The following is a 9,948-nucleotide window of genomic DNA, read 5'->3' on the forward strand; positions in this document are numbered from 1 at the left end:
TTTTGATAATTTTTGTAACATTGGTTCCTGGATTCATACAAAAATTAACTAACAGGTTGTTATTTGGAACTCGAGGGCCAAATCCGGGTAAACAGTTTGGTACTTTTTTTAAAACATATTTATTCTTGGGCACATTAACACAGATTTTAATATTTTGGCACATGCCTGTAGCATAAACAATTTTGGCAAAATGGAATATATTTAAATTTCAAATTTGAGGGATGTTCAAGGAAGAAAAGGGAAATTGGTACTTTTCTCCTAATGGTACTTTTTTAACATTTTAAATTATTTCACTTATCGTCATTAAAGTTAGCTGATATGTATCTGAGTCAAGTTAGTGTTAGGAATAGGGTATAATATTTAAGTACCAAAATGTGAGAACTGAACTATAGGTACTTTTTTATTCATCTAATGGTACTTTTTCAATTTTATATGACAATGGACTTAGAAACATGAAATTAAGCATATATGGTCCTAAGTGAGTGAGAATTCTAAGGGGAGACTTTTTGGTACTTTTTCTTTATTCGAATGGTACTTTTTGTAATTTCTGCACCAATGAACCTAGAAACATGCAATGAGTGGGAATCCACAAGTGGCTGTTTTTGTGGTACTTTTTCTATATTCTAATGGTACTTTTTGAATTTTCTGTAATAAATGAGGGAGAATTATAGGGTGAGACTTTTTGGTAATTTTTTTATTTCTAATGGTACTTTTTTGAATTTTCTATAACAATGAACTTAAGGTAGGGTCAGACTACGCAAATTATTTGACACAAGATGTTTCATGTGTTTGATCAAAACTACATCAAATAATTCATGGGTTGATTTTGTGTTCACACTGTACACATTTATTTGCCATATTTGTTTAATCAAACTACACCGAAATACTATCAAACACACAAAGCGGAAAATATATTTGACTTGTGGTCACATTTATGGTAATATTTGTTCTAAATAATTATCAAATAAAGCTGCAAAACAACTTTAATTTCTTTCATCAATAAAAAAGACATTTCTAGAAAGTAAAATATTACCAGATTTTGCTTTACATTTGAAAGAATTATGAAATTTCAGTACTTTTATTTAAGCGTCAAATATTTTATGTTTCTAGTTTGAACACAATATATTTTTGCACTGCAAACAAGAAAACAGCTGAATTTGGTCAAACAAATTTATTTGCCAATATGAAAACATTCTTGTAATGTGACCAATGTGTGACCACTAAACAGCAAATATTTTCCTGCATTTTGGGTATTTTTTTATTTGATCTTGCAATTCATTTGCAAGATCAAACAGTGTCAAATAACAGCTGTTGCATCATGTGTTATCGCAAAAGTAGTGTTGCTATATCTTAAATTAAAAATCGCTAAATAATGAAAACAAATCGCGAAAAGAACACAAGCTTGAACAATTTAATAATATAATTATTAAATGTTTATTTATTAAATTATATTACTATCACAATTCATAATTGAAATTGAATGGAAATGTAATCATGTTTTATACTTGAAAAATATTTGAAATATTAAATATTTTTCAAACAAAAAACATATGGCTTGAATTTATGTTTCCTTTTTACTGGAGAATGCTATTGAAATAAAGTGTAATACAACTGTAATTCAATTGCTTGACTATAACTCAAGGCTTGAATTACACTTGCTATCAACTTGAATTCCAGTAAAAATGCTTATTGGTTTTTTAATACATATTATTAATCGAACACGACTTTTTCCAAACTTTTTTCATTCAGAATAAGAACATGTTCACAAATATTGTTAAATTTTATGGAAATGTTTACCTTTTTTACATAAATTTTTAATTAATTCCAATTCAATCGCATTATCTAAAAATTTATAATAAAAATTTTTGTATGATACTAAAATCAGAAAATTGAAAAATGCTATTAGACATATTCTTCTTCTGCAGTAAAAAAAAAAATTAAACAGATCATACTGTTTAAGAATTATTTTTTAATTACAATCAATTCATACTATTTATGTAAAATTTTCTTTGATTTTAAATTCAATCTGTATAAAATTTCAGTTAATATTCCATATGTACATATGAGCAATTTTAAATTTTGAAAATAGACAATCTCCATGTATAAATAAAAAATAATCAAACATCAGACTATGTTAAACGTATAAAAATATAAATCGCATAAAATTGCAAAAATCGCAACATAGACTTCATGTCTTCAATTAGTTTTTCTCCCAGTATGTCATCCTAGGCTGAATGACTTTTATGTGAAGAAGAAGACTTCATTTATTGATGCAATTATTTAGTGAAAATAATTTAAATAACAAATATTCAAGAAATATTGAATATGTATTTATGTTTAAAAAAAAAATAGTGAATTTGTGTCTTTAATTTAGTACGAAAAATATTTAAATAATCTCCTCTTATTTTTCCGCCATGCTGAGCAAATAATTTTCTGTTTTTTTCTATTTGATCAAACAATTATTTTATGAAAGTGTTTGATATAGTGTGACCACACGGCAAATATATTTACTGATTCTTTTTCGCAGCAGTTTGGTCAAACAAAAAGTGAAAAATTAAATTCAATATATGATAACAAAATTCAATAAATCTCTAATAAAATGATTACTTTACAATTCGAAATAAGTGCTTTAACCTTAAAAATATTTGCAAGATCAAATTATATATTTTTTAGGTATTTATGTAGCTAGTGGTCACACTTTGTTCACATTAAGAAAATATTTTGTTTGCCGACAAATAATTTTGTTTGACTAAAATCATCTGTTTTGTTGTTTGATCTAAATTTTATTTGTGGTCAGATTCAGGCAATGAAATATTTGACGATAAACGTCAAATATTAGCTGTGTGTGACCGTACCTTTAGAAACATGAAATTAAGCATAGATGGTCCTAAGTGAGTGAGAATTCTAGGGGGAGACTTTTTGGTACTTTTTCTTTATTCGAATGGTACTTTTTGTAATTTCTTTACCAATGAACCTAAAGCCATGAAATTAAGCTTATATGGACCGAGTGAGTGGGAAACCACAGTTGGGGGATTTTTGGTACTTTTTCTTTATTCGAATGGTACTTTTTTAATTTTTTGTAATAATGGACATAGAAATATGAAATTAGGCGTATATGGTCCCAAGTGAGTGAAAATTCAAGGGCATACTTCGTGGTACTTTTTCTTTATTTCAAAAATTAAAAACCGATCGGATTCGGTTTTGTGATAATTTATTAAATATTAAGTATTATAGAAACAAAATTAGTTGATAATATAGGAAATGTTATACAAATCTAAAATTCAAACTTGACGGGTTATGGTTTAGTGAATGCGAATTTAAAAGTGATAATCAATGGTACTATTTCCTTATTGCAATGGTACTTTTTGAATATTTTATAATAATAAACCTAAACATTTTAAATTAGGAACAAATTTTGCATTTTCTATAATAATGGACCCAGAAATATGAAATTAGACATTTACAATTAGATTCACAAAGTGAGACTTAATAGTACTATTTCTTTCTTCAATTTGTGGTGGCGAAGCGCACCGGGTCAGCTAGTTTTTCATAAATTTTAACCCTCTAAATATCCGAATATCAATCTACTTCAGTGGTCGCCATAGAGAGATCAAGGAATATTTATTATAATAACATGAAATGCACTTTCTTTCTCTGTTGTAATCTGACCAGTTATTGTTTTAGACTTGTATTTGATCATTTTTATCAACTTCATTGATATTCTTGAAGTTTAGAGATTTAGAAGATCCCCTGGTGGCTATGAATGTCAACCCCTGACAATTGAATCCACGCTTCGGAACGACCACCAGTCTCCCTAGGTCAAACATTGGGAAAACTACGACAACTGTATCAACCTAAAGTTTTGTTTCCCCAAGAAAGAACTTTCGACAACAAAGAAACTGTTGCAACAACAACATCAACTAGCCTAGACTAGTGGTCGGCATAAAGAAAGTATGGAAAATTAATTATAATATGTTGATGTACAATCTGTATCTGTTGTAATTTATTGATATTAAATTGTCTTTTTTGTTAATTTTTATGAATTTCATTGACATTCGTTCGGTCCCTGCCAGCTATGAGTGCCGACCACTGCTCTAGATCATTCCCACGACAATTGAATCTAGGCTTCAGAACGAACACATGACTCACTCGGTCAAATATTGTCAATCGTGCAACAGCTGTATCAACCAAAAGTTTGGTCTCCCCAAGAAAGAACTTTCGACAACAAAGGAACTGTTGCAATAACAACTAGCCTAGACTAGTGATCGGCATAAAGAGAAATGTTAAAACTTTATCTGTTTTAATCTGAACTGCTAATTTATTGATATTAAATTGTATTTTTTGTTAATTTTTATGAATTTCATTAACATTCGTTCGGCCCCTGCCAGCTATGAGTGCCGACCACTGCACTAGCTGCCTAAATAGCCAAGTTTAAGAGCATTTTGTGTCTATTTGCTTTATATTTTGGACAATAGATTTACTATTTATTCATTTATATTGCGTTTTAGAAAAGCTCAAGCCACATTTCAATTTAATTACTACTTCCATTTAAAGATCTTATTCCCTGTAATAAATCAGCCCACTTTGGTCGCACCCACTTTTCTCAGCAACTGATCACACGAATTTTATTTTCCCCGAGGGGATCTCTCAACCTCGCTTCCTTTCATTTAGCAGGAAAGTGTAACAGCAGCACATCTGTAGTCTCATTATCTTCCTTCTCTAAATTCAGAGTTCTCTTTTAAATTACACATCCACTCTTTATTCAGGAACATTTTGTAGAGAGAAATATGAATAAATTTTCCAGAAACAGAGAATTTTCTTAGGTTCCTCATTCGGATGGAGCAACAGAAGAAGATTTGTGTTCAAAGTGTTCAAAGAATCAGTGCCATGATCGACTAGATGACAGTGCGAGGACTATTCTGAATGTTGCGGGTTAGATTCCTGCCAGAGACTCTGGGTGTATCAGTAAAGTGTAACAGGAGCACATCTGTAGTCTCATTATCTTCCTCCTCTAAATTCAGAGTTCTCTTTTAAATTACACATCAACTCAGGAACATTTTATAGAGAGAAATATGAATAAACTTTCCAGCAACAGAGAATCGTCTGAAATTTTCTTAGGTTCCTCATTCAGGATGGAGTAACAGAAGAAGATTTGCAGTGTTCAAAGAATCAGTGTGCCACAATAGACTAGATAACAGTGGAATAACGAGGACTATTCTGAACGTTGCGGGTTCGATTCCTGCCAGAGACTCTGGGTCTCATTATCTTCCACCTCTAAATTCAGAGTTCTCTTTTAAATTACACATCAACTCTTTATGCAGGAACATTTTATAGAGAGAAATATGAATAAACTTTCCAGCAACAGTCCCTGGTTAACTCGTATATATTCGGCCTGCTTAACTTGGTCATATATTCCGGAGTCGTGGACCAGATGTACTGTAGTCTTCATTCCCAAGGGCGGAAAGGCATCTCATACTAGACCAAAGGACTTTAGGCCTATTAGTCTATCGTCCTTCCTCTTGAAAACCATGGAAAGGTTGATTGATCTGCATCTCCATTCATCGATTAACCCGAACCGACTATCCTTGTCTCAACATGCCTACATGAAGGGTAGATATGTTGAGACTGCTTTACATTCGCTTGTGGGATTCGTAGAGAAATCACTCGAGCACAAAGAATATGCATTGGTGGCCTTCTTGGATATTGAGGGGGCCTTTAACAATGTGACGCCAGAGATGATCCTTTCGGCTCTAGGCGGTCTGGATATAGATCAATCTATTATCTGCTTCAAAGGTAGACTTCTGACCAATAGAGTCATTATCTCTTCTATGGGAACTGCTACTAATTTTAGATTACCGAACCGAGGCATTCCACAGGGAAGGGTTTTATCTCCACTCTTGTGGAGTCTTGCCATTAATACATTATTCATGAAATTAGATTCCATGAAGTGCAAAACTGTTGTATATGCTGATGATGGGAAAACGGAGCTTGTGCTTTTCTCCAGAAGGTACAAAATCCCCTCGTTCTCACTACCGCGCCTTAACGGAGTGGAACTTAAGCTCTCGGATAGTGCTAAGTATCTGGGAATTATTCTAGACTCTAAGCTATCCTGGAGCCAGAATATTCATGCGAGAGCGTCCAAGGCGGCTATCGCTATCTATGCCTGCAGAAGGGCCATTGGGAGTACCTGGGGAATAAGCCCTAGGAAGGCGAAATGGCTTTTCGATATGGTGGTTAAGCCCATACTAATGTATGGAGCACTAGTTTAGTGGGAGGCTCTAAGTAAATCCACCTACTGTGGGATAATTGAGAGAATACTGTGAATATCTGCACTAATGATTACGGGTGCGCTGCGCATTACTCCGTCTCGTGCTCTGTTTGTAATGATGCACTGGCTACCGGCTGATCTAATGGCCATAAATTCGGCGGTTAGGTTAAGTACTGTAGAAGCATGGAGGTCCAGATGTACTGGCCATGCGTCTATTTTGGGTAGTATATCTTATCTCCCTGTTAATATTGACTACTGCACTCGCTTCTCTGTGTCATTGGCGGGCGAGTCTCTTTCCTCTATGGACACGCTTGTCATATACACAGATGGCTCCAAGTCTGCGGATGGGGTGGGTGGAGGCTTTTATATTCGCAATCTTCAGAAGAGGGCGTGTTTCAGGCTACATGACCAATGTAGTGTAATTCAAGCTGAGATTTCAGCGATCAAAAGGGCGGTACACTGGATGAAGTACTATAGGCTATTTGGTGTGAATATCCGAATCTGTACCGACAGTAAGCTTGCTATCAAATCCCTATCTGGCGTCTACTCGACATCCAGATTGGTACATGAATGCCGGGTACCTCTTAATGAGATGGCTAGACATTCTAACCTGGAGTTATTTTGGGTTCCATGGTCACTCTGGTGTACCTGGCAATGCTATTGCGGATGAACTGGCCGAAAGAGGCTCACGTCTACAAATTGACGAGATCGATCACTTGGTCGGTTTACCGCTATCTTGCTGTAAGTCAACCATACAGCGTAAATTATTTGAGTCTGCTCAGCTCTGATGGTCTAGTTTGACAAATTGCTCGATATCGAGACTCACTTGGCCCGTTTTTGACCATCATAGGTCAATGTCCCTCACGGGGCTACCTCGGGCTAGGCTACGAGCTCTGATATCAGTGCTCACGGGGCATTGGTTGATAGGTGCACATGCTAGGAGACTGAATACTCCATACAATGACTTCTGTAGGAGTTGCCATGATGAAGACGAGGATGAGACGATTGAACATCTCCTCTGTCTTTGCCCTGCCCTAGCAGGGGTGCGGACTGCGACAATAGGTAGTCCATTTTTGCACGGCCTAGCGGATCTATCTACTCTGGATGTCAGGAGGATGGATTCGTTCATTCGTGCGTCAGGTTGGTTTAGCATTGAACCCAGTTCTGACATGTGAAGGACCTCTTGAGGCCCTGAGCATGATCATTAGGGTAACACAAAGGGACCACTTTAATGGACCCAAGTGAGCTGCCTTTATAACCTAACCTTCCAGCAACAGAGAATTGTCTGAAATTTTCTTAGGTTCCTCATTCAGGATGGAGCAACAGAAGAAGATTTGCAGTGTTCAAAGAATCAGTGTAGTCTATCGTGGCACAACCGTGGAATAACGAGGACTATTCTGAATGTTGCGGGTTCGATTCCTGCCAGAGACTCTGGGTCCCATTATCTTCCTCTTCTAAATTCAGAGTTCTCTTTTAAATTACACATCAACTCTTTATTCAGGAACATTTTATAAAGAGAAATATGAATAAACTTTCCAGCAACAGAGAATCGTCTGAAATTTTCTTAAGTTCCTCATTCAGGATGGAGCAACTGAAGAAGATTTGCAGTGTTCAAAGAATCAGTGTGCCACAATAGACTAGATGACAGTGCGAGGACTATTTTGAACGTTGTGGGTTCGATTCCAGCCAGAGACTCTTGATGTATCTGCAGACAAGCAAAATACTTTTCAGTTTATTTTCCTCGTTCAGGAAGGAGAAAAAGGAGACGACTTGTAGTCTTCCTTATTGCGACAGGAGTAGATTTTTCTCTATATCTCGTTCGGACTATAAATGAATACTCAATAACTGGGTATTTTTACTTCCCGGGTTTATAAATTCCTAAAATGGACACTATCTAGTCGAGACTCTCTATGTGAACTGAAATGTTGAGGCATGTCTGAACAATTTAGTGTTGACTTTGGGATTTTTAAAATTACAGAAGTCCACTACCTTCCTTTGTTAACATTTCTATACAAAATTAAGTTTTTCAAACGAATTTCTTTCCCATCTTTTTTCTTTAGACCTTCAGGCAACACTGTCTTTGATTGACCTTTAGTTTTTAACAGGGTGATTTAGCTAAAGTTTTAACTGGCTACATAAAATGTAAACAAACAGCCTGTCAATAACGTTCTTTTTACAACTTTAATTATTGTTTATTGTAATTTCTCTTGATACATAAAGTATTGTTATTAAATGTTGTATACATTATGCAGTTAGTTGGAAATTGGAACCTTTATTTTATTGTTTTTAAATATTGTTTTCCTTAAACTAGTTGTAGGGTTGTAAACAAACAGGGTGTTTCAAATACAAGTGACTTTTAAAAAGGAAATAAAACAAAACTTAATATCAGAAAAAGCAAATGTTTGTTCAAGTTTACTTGAGCTAGAGTTAAGTTTATAGAAGAGAGAGGAAAATCTTTTCAATCTCCTATCCTTTCTTATGTACAACTTGACGTGCGTGGACCAGCAATATCCATTATTCATAAAGGAGTTTTCCTTTCAAAAACGAAGTTTAATATTTGGGTTGTCTGCCGTATTGCCGACTTTATAGATCAATTTTAAGCTGGCTACTCAATAACTTATACTATCAGTCCACGATTATTGATAGTTTCGGACTGTATCACACAAAATGGTCGTGTAATATTCGCCTTATCATCGATATTTTTAGGTTTCCAGTCCATCCTGGATTGTTGAGGGTTTCTGGTTCAATCACACGATATGGTGGTTTCCAGTCCATTTTGGATTGCTGAGGGTTTCTGGTTATATCACAAGGAAAAGTTTGGATTTTCCTTTAAATTTCGATGATATGCGCATAATAAAGGAACTATTTACAACCTTAAAACGAATATTATCCAACCCTTTCGTGTGATACAGTCAGTAACAGTCAGTAATCCTGCATTGGCTGTATAAGCTATTGAGAAGCCAACTTAGGTAGTCACCAAAATGCCACCTAAGCTGGTTCATAGCTAGAGTTTTCTTCCTTTTATTCCACTTGTTTATGGACACACCCTTTATTTACTAAGTTGAGCTAAATGAATGTCGAATTGTTATATCTAAACTAAATCTTATGCAGTTCTACGCCTACTATTAAACAAAAAAAAACTATCATAAAATAAAACAAATCATTTACATGAAATGAATTGTTAGCAGTTATATTATTTAGCAGACAACATTACATTAACCAGCCAAACGTGGTTGGTTTAAAAAGTTTTTAATACTGAATTGCTGATGAATTTCTTCAAAATATCTTCTTCTATTCATTTATTATTCAAAATTCCCTTTAAAATTCAGCTGGTGTTAGGGATCTGTTAAATATGACCCTTCAACTCCAGATCCAGGAAAAGATATAAAGACAAGCATTTGAATTAAATTACCAACTACAGAAGATCATTTAAAATCTTTTTCGCTTCCAGAATGGTGCAACAGTAGAAGATTTGCAGTTTCTTCCATCTTCCCATTTAGGACTATTAATTCATTAAGCATTAAGTGTTTGGAAATTTTAAACGGAATAAATGGGATCTCAGAAGGGATCTCTCAACTCTAGATCCTGGAAACATGAATTAGATTTATTTATTTTTGCAGGAAAGTGTAGCAGGAGCAGACCAGTCTCATAATGATCTGAAATCTTTTTCGCTTCCTCCT

This window comes from Calliphora vicina, chromosome 5 (genome assembly GCF_958450345.1).
Source record: "Calliphora vicina chromosome 5, idCalVici1.1, whole genome shotgun sequence".
In the NCBI taxonomy this organism is placed as follows: Eukaryota; Metazoa; Arthropoda; class Insecta; order Diptera; family Calliphoridae; genus Calliphora; species Calliphora vicina.